Consider the following 12284-nt stretch of genomic DNA (forward strand, 5'->3'; position numbering starts at 1 on the left):
CTGGAGTTTTGTATCGCTTCCACCTAGAGTACGCGGTATCGCGTTCCCTAATTATTGTAGCAATACCATGATTAAACCATGGTTTATGACTAGCTTTAAAAATTTTCTTTTTTAAGGGTACATGCCTATCATATAATGCATCAATGTAAATGGACAGTTGTCTTAATTGAGAGTTTACGTCCGTCAGTAAATATATTGAGTTCCAATTACAAAGGTCAATTTCGCTACACAGTAGTCCAAGATTAATGCTCCTTAAGTCCCTTAAGTATACGATTTGATCAGTCAGTATTCAATTGTACAGTTCAACACTTATCCATATGTGTTTTTTGAATAATAATGTTTTGAGTGTAAAAGGCGTGTTTCTGCTTTCGTAAATCGCCAGAATACATTCATGGAATAAGCTTAACGGCTAATGTCTCTCAGAATTCTTCAGAATACATTTGAAGCGTTGTTAGCTGCCGCAACCCTTTAACACAAACGGTAAGTCGCTTGTAAATATGCGATCAGCTGAGATGCTAGAGATGGGCATGTGTCGGCCTGTTTCGGCCCGTCACAGCGCGATCACGTAATTGGCTCTAAAAAATCACGAATCCGTATGCACGGTGAATTGATACACAAATTTATGTTTGCAAATCGAATAATTAGGAGAATGTCAATATTTAATTTATGATTGTATACATTTGTATATGGTATAATATTACTTTTTCGAAAAATATTAATTTATTTTATGGAAATGTGGTTAACATTATCATTGTTATTTTTTGGCTATGCGCTCCGAATTCCTTGCTTTTTTCAACAATAAAACACATATATGTAAGTTATGCAAAACGCCTTCCCGATGACCAACGTCTTCTTGATGAAGCACTTTGCAGATGTAGTGGATGCCGAAGAATCCGGAAGTGGTACGATGCCGGTTCACGTTTAAATAATACGTAGGGATAGCCAAAGCTTTCCAATGTTTGGCCTTGTGGCACAGCAATAAAACAAACGGTATAGTTTACGGCGACACCGGAACAATGTATTTTTAACGTATTACACCTGCTTAACGCTGATACAGAACTGAATACACGAAACCAAATTTGGTGCAGCTTAAGCTAAAGACAATAATTGAAAAGCTTAATTCTAATTAAAACGCTGCAAAAGTCATAGTCGGTGAGCCGAGTCAGCATAATTGCAGGCGATAACGAAAACTCTTGTGACACAGCAAGAACATCAGATTACCGCCGCTGACTGTTGCAGCTAGGGCGCTGAGCTCAAGAATTTTATGTGTCAGCGCGTGCAAGTGCTGCTTAAAATTATTAAGATGCGAGGGTTACTTGTTAACTACTCTCCCATCAAGACCACGACCGTCCTCGGTCGTGTTGAACCTATCAATGGCTCTCTGCATCTCCCGCGAGTCTCGCCTTCGCCTCAGCACCTGGTATAGGAGCAGAGAGCCGCTGCAGATGAGGCTAAGTGCCACTCCAGCCGCAAACTAGACCTTGGGTGATCCAACCGACGCAACCTCATCCCTGGACTCTCGGATGGTATGCAAGTTTTGGTTACTCATCCCATAGAGGAGCTGCATACTCAAAACCGGATCGTGGCTGATGATGTTTAACAGTGGTGATGCCGCTATGCCCGGCGTTTTACTTGGGGCTTCGCGTGGATTCACATATTTGGTGCCATTGATAACAGTCGAGCGCTCAATGGTGATGAGGTGTGTGCCCTTTGTTGATATGTCAGGGCCGTCGTCTGTACTAATCCGGGCCTGGCTCTCATTGACGATTTGCTTCAGATGACTGGGCTGCGAGTGGCAGAGAGCTGTGCCTCCAGCGTGCAGTGCTCGTGCGAAAGTGTCATGGTTCGCCAGCCTACAGAAAATAGTATAAGTTATTGCGGTGCACTCCGTGACTGCCAAGGTATCTTCAGCGCACTCAGCCACGGTGTCAACTTGTAGCTGCAGCACAGTGTGACGATGGACCACGGGGAATATGGTGACCTTTTTGCAAACAGGGGTACGCAATCAATATGTGAACAATATTTTCGGACTGAAAGACCTTTATGTTAGATGCGTCTATGGCGTGCTCAACCAGGAATTTCAAATCATTGTGATCAAAAACAGTGGAGTTTACTATGTTAGACTTGGCGAGTGTGATTGTGAGCATTAAATTTTGAAATTCCGTGAATAACATTCTATTTCTCGCCAGCAGCGCTTCGTACAAATGTGGAGTGTCAACCAAATTATTCTTTTTTGCTTTAATTATCTGATTAATGGTGTATGTGAGCTGATTTATTCGTTTCTGCGTCTCCGAGTTTATCACTACCTGCCTATTGTTCGATTCGATCAGTTGTGACTCGGATATTCTTATTTTCTCAAAATCCGAGGCATCCGGGTTGCCTGCTATCACCTTAAGGGCTGTGCCTAGAAAATCTAAGCTTCCCGAAATTCTTTGGTGTATTTTCAATACGGACAAAAGGCTTCTAATGTGATCCGTGTCGACGTCCAACAACTTTCGCATGTGCGATTGCGGAAATAACTCGGACAACTTTCGTGTATCATCGGCGATGATCTCAAAGTCCGTCAAATTACTGGAGTGCCTCAAGTAGTCCCGCAGCTGCCACACCAGAGCATTTCCGTCTACTACGGTTATGTAGCTGGAATGTGAATAGTCGGTAATGCGGGCGTTCGCTATTGCTATGATGGAGAGGATCGCGCCCACAAACCTGCAAGAGAGAAAATGGGCTATGAGGGTCCTGTTCTTTCCAGTTCTATCGTTAACCTACTGAATGTTTTGTGATTAATTGTGATTTTCTTCAGAGTACAATTGGGTCAATTTATTGCCTAATCTTTTATTATTTTTCAGAAACACTCTTTCACCTACATCAAAGACTCTATTTTGTCTTGCCAAGTTGCATCTGTCCATCTTAACCTGCTGAGCTCTTGTTATTCTTTCATGTATGGCCTGGCGGAACTCGTCCGACGCCGTCTGTATGACTTCAATGGGAGTTTTATCAGCAAAGTTTTGTTGTAATCCACTGATATCAATATATCGATATGCAGCATTTCACCTGCCTATGTTGGAATTGATGTCTGTCGTATTTCGCCTGAGTGCAAACTCTACAGTTTGTAACAGTTTCGCTGGCCAATTTTCTCATTTTTGGGAAAAAATAGTCACGAAGGACCTGTTTGACGTTTTCCTGAGCTCAATCTGCTCGTCTGCTGGGCAACAGCGAACGGCCCAGGAGGCTGCTCAGGACCCATCCTCTGGACCTCCCAAGGGACTAGTGGGATATTGCAGCCTCATAATAAATGAAATAATAAATTGTCAAGTTTATTTAACCAATTTAATGACTGTCCACGATGGACAGTTTTAAATAAAATAGACTCTGCTATTTAAAAAAAAAAAAAAAGAAAATCTGCTCGTTGTTATTGGCTATATCCGACACTATATTCTTGCAGTGCCAGAATTTCGTTGCCGAGAAATATGCAACCAAGTCGTTTTACGACCTCTTTAAGTGTCTCAAGGACGGCACTCTTGTCCGTGAAGCTTATTAAATGGCGCGTCTTGCCGCCGAAAGGTATTAAATTCTGTTTTAACGGGAAACGCGCTTCTTCCAGCTTGTCGGTGGACTCAATTGTGTAAGTCAATGAAAGTTCGCTGTGAATAGTTGCAGCGTCTGATTGAGGGTCAAAGCATTTACGTTTTGTCAAGACAAAGCGTCGGCCACAAAATAGTCCTTCCCCGGCTTATAGAACATTTTCGCATTGTGTTTATCAATGTAGGCCTTCCACCTTTTTATCTTTGCGTTGGTGTTCTTGTCAGACACCGCGAAAGTGAGTGGCTGGTGGTCGGTAAAAATGTTAATCTCCCTTGCACCGTACAAAAAATTTTGCAGTTTTCCCAGGGCCACACAATTGCTAATAGTTCCCTTTCGTTGGTGGCGTAATGCGCCTCGGCCTGTCTTAAAGTTCGGGAAATCATGTTTATTGGCCTATCAGTAGTCAAGTCAAATGGCTTCTTAAAGTCGGGATACATAAGCATTACATCCTCCGATGCTAAAATGTCTTGCAGACGTTAAAACGCGTTGTCCGTCACTGGACTCGCAATGGAGGCGAAATCTCTGACGAATCCTCTATAGTTACTGGCTAGGCCCAGGAATGATCTCAAACTGAACAAGTTCTTTGGTTCGGCAGACTCCTGTATGGCCCTGACTTTTTCCGGGTCCGTCCTCGCTCTGCCCCTAGCAACTATGAAACCGAGGTATTCCACCCTGTCTTTAAAAAACCTGTTTTTCCCGCGAGACTCTCATATTAGCGTCAATCAAACACTTTAGTATGGTCTCAATATGTCTAACGTGATCGTCCGAACCTTCTGAGAATATGATCATATCATCCACATAGACGTAACATATCTTACCTATGTGCTCTCTTAGAAAATCATCTATGGCTCTTTGGAAAATGATTCCTGCATCCGGCCGAATGGCAGGCGACAGAATTCGTATTTTCCGCCGTTTACCGAAAATGCGGCCTTCTCGCGGTCCTGCTCCGCAAGATAAATTTTATGATACCCTAACTTCAAATCGAGGGTAGTAAAAATCGGTTCCCTTTTTATCAACAACCCACGAAGGGCTGTTGTAGGGGGACTTTGGAGGTCTAATGATGCCCTGTTCCAACATCTGTTTGATTTCGTTATTTACGAAATTGGTAACACCCATGGGATGAGAATATAACCTATATATATACTGGTTCATTGTCCTCTGTGCGGATCGTAGCAACGGCCGAAGTGTTAAAGGGCAGTGCCTCGTTGAAGGTCAAAAACGCCTTTATGTTTCTAAGAATCATTTTTTTGAATTCCCACTTCACTGGGCCAGGCACCATTATGTCGTTTACATCTGTGAAGTTTACACTATCACAGCTATGGTGTCGCAATTTTTCTGATTATTCTCCGTACATGAAATGTACAGAAGTATATTAGGTTTGCGGGAGCTGAAAAATTAAACAGGCAGAAGGAGGCGTGGCAGACCCCACAAAGTATATATATTCTTGATCAGAATGACGAGACGAGTCGATCTAGCCCTGTCTGTCTGTCTGTCCGTCTGTCCGTAACACCTAGATCTCAGAGACTATAAGAGCTAGAAACACCAAATATTGCACAAAGATGTCTTATGTGTATATTCTATACGAGTTTGTTTTATTTTTTTGATTTCCCCCCCCCCCCCCACTTCACCCCTATGGGGGTTTTCCCGATTTTCCATTCGTATAATCGCCTATATCTCGGAGACTCCCCTCTCCCCCGGAAATCGCGATTTTCTCTAACTCCCGTAATTCTTGGAATTTCGAACTGAAATTTTGCAAATACCCCCAGTTTATGTTAGACCGATTTAACAAGAAGTTATAGCCATAAATATATTTGCTGCTGCAGCGCTGCTCAAGCGCTCACACAGACGCAATTGCTATGTAAATGTGCAATTATACAGCATTTACGTGAGTTCGAATACCGAGAAAGGTAAAATCGAAAATTTTAATTTTTTTTGTGTTTTCTATAATTATTGTAAACATATGTACAGAGTATTTCAAAGTCGGGACACCCGACTTTAGCTTTTTTACTTGTTTTTTTTTTTGTATTCTAGAGTGCCATTGTTTATATTCAATGTCACTCCTGCCCACGTTAGCAGGTCGAAACCTATGGTGGCGTCGAAATCACCGAGCGTGTCTATTGAAAAAAAAAATGGGGAAACCTGTCGAAAAATCTTCATTAGGCATTTACTTCGATGCAAGCGACCGAGTCCAGTAAAAACCGCTCGCAGTTTAGGCAGTGAAGGGCACTGCAAAGTTCAGACAGCCTCACCATTTCCAGCCCCTGTCGCAGTAGGCGCAATGACGTTCTATCGGCATATGTACAATCTAACCTAGGCTATAATGGCATCAAGATTGAGCACAGTGTTGTGCGAAACGAGTAATGCCCTCGCAGGCCCTCTTGTTCCTAATAATTGTTACTGCCTGATAGTGTGTGCTGCTGCCGTTAAACGGTCTGAACAGCTCATATGCGTCAGTGGCTGACTGCCCTCAAAATCGGGAATTGACTTTATAATGTCTAGTGGAATATCGCACCTAATGGCTGGGTCCACTGAAATTCTTTGGTATGCTTCAATCTGAGGCGCTTCCACACTCAGTTCACTTATTTGAGCCTTCACTGCATCGAGCTGCGATCGGAAACTCTCATCCTGCTGAGCCAAGGCCTGGCTAACGGCAACCGCCACCAAAGCCTGCACCTGATTCACATCCATGACTGCTTCTGCCTGGGTATTAGTCTGATAACTATTAATGGGTTCTACGCCCCAACCGTCGTCACTATTGTATTCAACCTTTATTTCCCTGTACAGACCTGACCAACGCATCAGCCCGTCCCAAAGAGCACCAATTGGCACTTTCCGCAAGCACAAAAATTTGTGTCTTTTGGTCGATTATTTAAAGTCGGCAAAATAAAGAAATCGTTTACTCAGCTGACAGTACTCACATGCAGAAATTTGTATTTGGTGACCGATTTGAAGTCGCCAAAATAAACTGCACTTTATTTATAATTATAAGTTTTAATTCAGTTTGAAAAGATAAATTTCAAGAAAAGGAATTTGTTTTTTATTTGCTTTTGTCACACGTACATACATATGTAATGAATTTGTATTTGAAATCACTGTGTTACACTTACATTGTCCAGACGAGTTTAATTTAAAGGACGCTTGTGTCCATCTGTTGATCAAGGCGGAATCCCAGTGGTCCGGTTTGATCTTTGGGTGGACACTCGTGGTACGTTTAATTAAAGGCATTTGTGGCCCTGATGCTTCAGTGGATCCTTGTGGTCCTGTAGGTACGAGTAACACCGGCTGTCCTGGTTGCGCTTGAGTGTCGCAGGACGTTCGGTTTAGTTTCGTACCTAATAGCGAGCTGTACCAGAATCCTGAACGGGATGGTGAGTTCTGGCTGTGACCACGGATACCGGCTGGCAATCCTTGGGAGCATGTAGTTCAACGGTTCAGCGGTTCTCGCATTGACCTAAAGTAACGGGCCGTTCGTTGATAATTTTCTTACTGATTTTATTCTTACAAATCATGGCTTGTGTTCGCTGTTTCACAATAATGATGCGCAAGTATATGTTATGAGCTTTAATTATGCTGGTGTCAGCTAAATTTGGCTCATGAACTTATATGTACAGTGCACGGAATAATGAGCTGTATCTGATTATTGGTCTTATGCTGGGGTAGCAGAATAATATGTGTCTTATTCTTGCTTATTCTTATTGCTAATGTTGGCTGACCAATGTCAATGCTCCTGTAATACGTGTGCGCGTGCAGACTATGGTGCCAATATTATCTACGCTAAAATAATATGGGTGTATAGGTTTATGTGTAGTTATATGTATGTTGTGTTGCCGGCTTTAAAAACACAATTTTCTTGGTTAAATTTAAGGAAATATCTGTTTTAACGTTTTCATATTAATTCTATATTCTTAATTCATAATTCATAATAATAATAATATGAGATTCTTGTAAAAATAATAATAGAAAATTCACATTAAAATCAAGCTAAAAATTCTATAGTTGTTCAGTTTCAGTTCAGTTTTGTTACGATTACTTAATCGTATCTTAAATTGAAAATTAATTAATATAATTATGAATATGGTTTATTTTGCTTACAAAAAACATAACTTACGCTTAAAATGTAGTTAAGCGTATTTAAATTCATCCCATTTCTTAATTTGGATTTAACTAAGTTCACCTGTCTGAAGACCCGCTCCACTTCGCGAACAATTTGTTTTTACACTTTAGACATATCTTAACGCAGCGAAGAAGAAAAAACGGCTTATGCTCGAGCCTGGCGGTTATTTTGACAGATTTTATTATCGAAAGTCGTTTATCACTGCTTATATTCATGATTTTATGCGTTAACAAAGATAAGGAAAAAACAAGAGAGAACGCTACAGCCGAGCAAGCCCGACAGTGTAATACCCTGTACCCAGGTAAACTTCCGTCACTGAGTTATATCCGCCCAAAGCAACAGCAAAAAGAGGAAGAAGAAGAGCGAACTTGTTGGATTGTACTGGCGAGAATTTGTTTCGCTAATAACTTTTCTTAGAATTGACCGAATTGAATCAAATTTTAAACAACAGTAGATAATTATATATTAGGAGGCTAGGAGAATCTGGATGCCAACTTTGGTTATTCTAGCTTTTATAGTTTCTGAGATCCTTGCGTTCATCCAGACGGACAGACGGACATGTCTAGATCGATTTCTCTCGTCACGCTGATTTAGAATATATATACTTTATGGGGTCGGAGATGCTTCCTTCTGCATGTTACATACTTTGCACAAACCTAATATACCCTTTTTACCCTACGGGTACAGCGCATAAAAATATATGGTGAAAAATAAAGTAAAGCTAGAAAAAGGCTAAATAATTTTTTTCAAGCTAGAATTCCCGCTACCCGCTATTTCCGAATTTTTCCCGCACTGGCATTAAAAAAAAAAGCCAGATCTAGCGGAAAAAAAGCTAAAATTACAGCACTGCCTGGAGGGTCAACTCATGTAAGATGCAGGTGCACTGAACTGCCGGCTTTGCCGTCGCAAATGTAAAGTGTCATTATCAAAATTCACAAACGCGAAGTGCTTGTGTGACGTTGGCGTTTGTAAATTATTTTGAGAACAGTTGCATGTGTCGATTTGTGGCGACCGGTAGTGCCGTTTAGGCAATATTGTTGCTAGCCAAGTGCGCGTGACATAGTAATTAGTATAGATGCGTACATCGCAAATGCTATCGCTATATGTATGCATTTTGAGAGTGTTGCGTCAGCATTTAGCCGGCGGTTGGTGTTGTGCGTTCGTAGAATTAACTATTCAAGAAGAAAATTCGTTGAAACTTTAGGGTTGTCTGCAGGTTGTCCAGACGGCGTTCGTTCTTGTGGCGTACTCAGTGATTGTGATCCTGTATCAAGGATCACGTCGCCGTCACCAATGTTTACTCGCACACGTGCGGTAGTGCGAATCGGCAGGACGATCGTGGTCCTGTCGAGTTTAAGTTAAGTTAAGTGGTCCTACTGTTAAGCGGGAATTCTGGCTTTTTAATAATACAAGAACATTGTTTTCCGCTTTTTGTAATTTTGCCTATATTTATGTAAATATATTGAAACGTGGCGGTGTTATCATAATTAATAAAGGTGCGAGTAGATATTGATTTTCGGTTCACTTACAAAAACTCAAACGTTCTATGGGCGTTTCAGCAGCAAACCAAAATTGGTTTTGTATTCCCCTTCTTCCCGGCAAAACCCGATTTTCTTAAATTAGTTTGAATTGATTTTAAAACAAGATAGAACGCTACAGTCGAGCAAGCCCGACAGTAAAATAGCCTGTACTCTCCACAAAAAAGAAAAATTATAAAAAAAAAATTAAAAAAAAAAATTTTAAAAAAAAATTAAATTATTAAAAAAAATGAATGAATGAATTAACATACGGACACATTAGTACTAACTGGATGTACCTACCAAAATTGATTTCAAAATTCCGAGAATTACGGAAGTTATAAGAAAAAACACGAATTGCGGGGGAGTGGGGGGTGCATCGAAAAAAAACTCAAACTCGTACTTTCTCGGTTTTAGAAGAATATGGAAACCAAGTTTGGTTATTCTAGCTCTTATACTTTCTGAGATCCTTGCGTTCATACGGACAGACGGACAGACAGACAGACGGACAGACGGACGGACGGACAAGGCTATATCGACTCGGCTTCTCATCCTGATCAATAATATATATACTTTGTGGGGTCTGCCACGCCTCCTTCTGTGTGTTACATACATGCGCACAAAACTAGTATAGCCTTTCACCCTTTGGGTACAGGCTATAAAAAGTACTATTTCCATTGGTGGACAAATAAGGTAAAATTTTATATTTTTTAAACTCAAAAATTATAACATAAGGTTTATGAAAAAAAAAAACGGCAATTCTAATAGTAATATATAAATCAGGTACCAATCTGAATTCGGTTTAAGAATTAGACTATCAGGGGTGTCACTCAAATCTCCGGAGGTTTCGCCTACAGTTGTTTTTATTTCATTTCCATTTTTTCGAACTTCCCCTCCATGCCAGCTGTGAGACACAGCTAACTGTCGACACTTACATCAGACTGACTAATTCTATTTAAATCCTGTAACGCACTCAGCTGTCAGGAACAGCTGACTGTCGACGATTACATTTGACTGACTAATTGTATTTAAATTCTAAAACGTACTAAGTTAAATAAAAAAATATGCCATTTGCATTAATATTTGAAATATGTTGAAAAAATACATCGCAAATGCTTGAGAAGCGCATCTGATTATCACAATCACAATCACACAATTATCACAATTTGTTGAATTAATACACAGTTATTTGGTACTTATTTGAAACAAAAATTGCGTCACATATATATTTTATCTTTGACTTTCGTTTGACTCGGAAAACAAGACTTAACTCATCAAAATGTGATGTTTGAAAAATGTAATATTGTATTTTTGTAAGAATGACATTGACAGGGCTTTAACGGAAATGATTGCCAAGGATGTGCAGCCTTATAATATAGTGGAAAATGAAGGCTTTGTAAACTACAGTCAGGAATTGGATCCCAGATATAAGCTCCTAAGCAAATCACATTTAAGAGATGTGCTGATGCTTAATATGTTCAAGGGAACTTCTGCTAAATTGTCAACGATGCTAGAAGAAATTAAGGATATATCGGTCACATGTGACCTGTGTACAGCGAGGTCCAACGATAGCTTTTTGACCGTCACATGTCACTTTGTTTACAATTATAATTTGAAAACAGCATCATTGGCCACAAAAAAACTATTGGACACAACAAACCACTCAGCGCAAAATATTGCAAACACTTTGGAAGATATTTTAAATCATTGGAATGTACTGGATAAAACCGTTTGTATTGTTACAGATAATGCCAGCTCAATGCTGAAAGCATGTGAAATATTAAAAATTCAAAATCTTCCATGCTTTGCTCATATTTTGAATCTAGTGGTTCAAGATGGTTTAAAATTCGACAACGACGATTTAGTAAAAGCTTTGTTTACAAAGTGTAAGACCATAGTAAGATTTTTTAAGCAAAGCACCATATCGGGTGAAAAATTTAAATTGGCTCAGAAAGACTTCGCTTACACTTTGTTACAAGAAATGCCAACAACGTGGAACAGTTTCTACTTTATGACCCAGCGTATATTAGCAACAAGTGATGTCAAAGTAAAGCTAAAGTTGTATTATCAACCACAAAAGCCCCGCTACCATTAAATACAGAAAATATTAATATATTAAAAGATGTAGAAAAAATATTAGCCCTTTTCGAAGCCAGCGAAAAATTTCTAGTGGAAAATATATAACGCTTTGGACTGTACCGCAAACTCGAAAATCTTTTACCAGAAATAAAATCTTTGCCAGGAAAAAATATGCAAAATACTTTATTAAAGTCCACTAAAAAACGTCTTTCCTTTTATGAGAAACGGTCAGTAACCAGGATGGCCACGATATTGGATCCACGCTTTAAAAAGAACGGTTTTTAGCATAATTCAAATGCTGAACAAGCATTAGACGTTTTTGAAACGAGCTTGTGAATTTGTCTGTCAAGGAAAACCATGTTAATATGAAATCGAACCCGGAGACCAAGACTCAAGACACGTTATTTGATTTTTTAAATGAAAGACCTATAAACAAACATGGAAACGCACGAACAGATGCATTAATTATTAAAAGACAGTATCTGGAGAGAGCTATAGCCGCCCAAGAAATGGATCCTCTTTAATGGATTAAGGCAAACTAAAACAACGAATTATCAATAGTCAAGAAATATATATATATATATTAAATTATATTTTAGGTAAACCAAACGGATTTTCCCTTGCTTAAAACATCCGTTGAGTCCGAAAGGGTATTCAGCAAGGGCGGCCAAATTGTTTCGAAGAAGAGAACCTGGCTCAAAGATGAAAACGTTAATATACTTTTATTTTTAAACCAAAATTTTTGGATAAAAAAACAAAAATGTTTTAATGGATTTTCTTGTTAAAATATAAGGACACTTAAAGCTTTAAAAACAAACCAAATTTTTATATTGTTGCGGTCCCGTCCACTATCGTCGACTATCGATAGTACAATCGTCAACTATCGATGGTAGTAAAATTACTATCATCCACTATCGATGGCGCCGACTATCGATAGTTCTCCACCTCTAGTTGTTTTGGGTGCGTGTGAATGCAAGTGTTTTAAGTATACA

This window comes from Scaptodrosophila lebanonensis, unplaced genomic scaffold (genome assembly GCF_003285725.1).
Source record: "Scaptodrosophila lebanonensis strain 11010-0011.00,11010-0021.00 unplaced genomic scaffold, SlebRS2 tig00000110-arrow-arrow-pilon, whole genome shotgun sequence".
NCBI classification, from domain to species: Eukaryota; Metazoa; Arthropoda; class Insecta; order Diptera; family Drosophilidae; genus Scaptodrosophila; species Scaptodrosophila lebanonensis.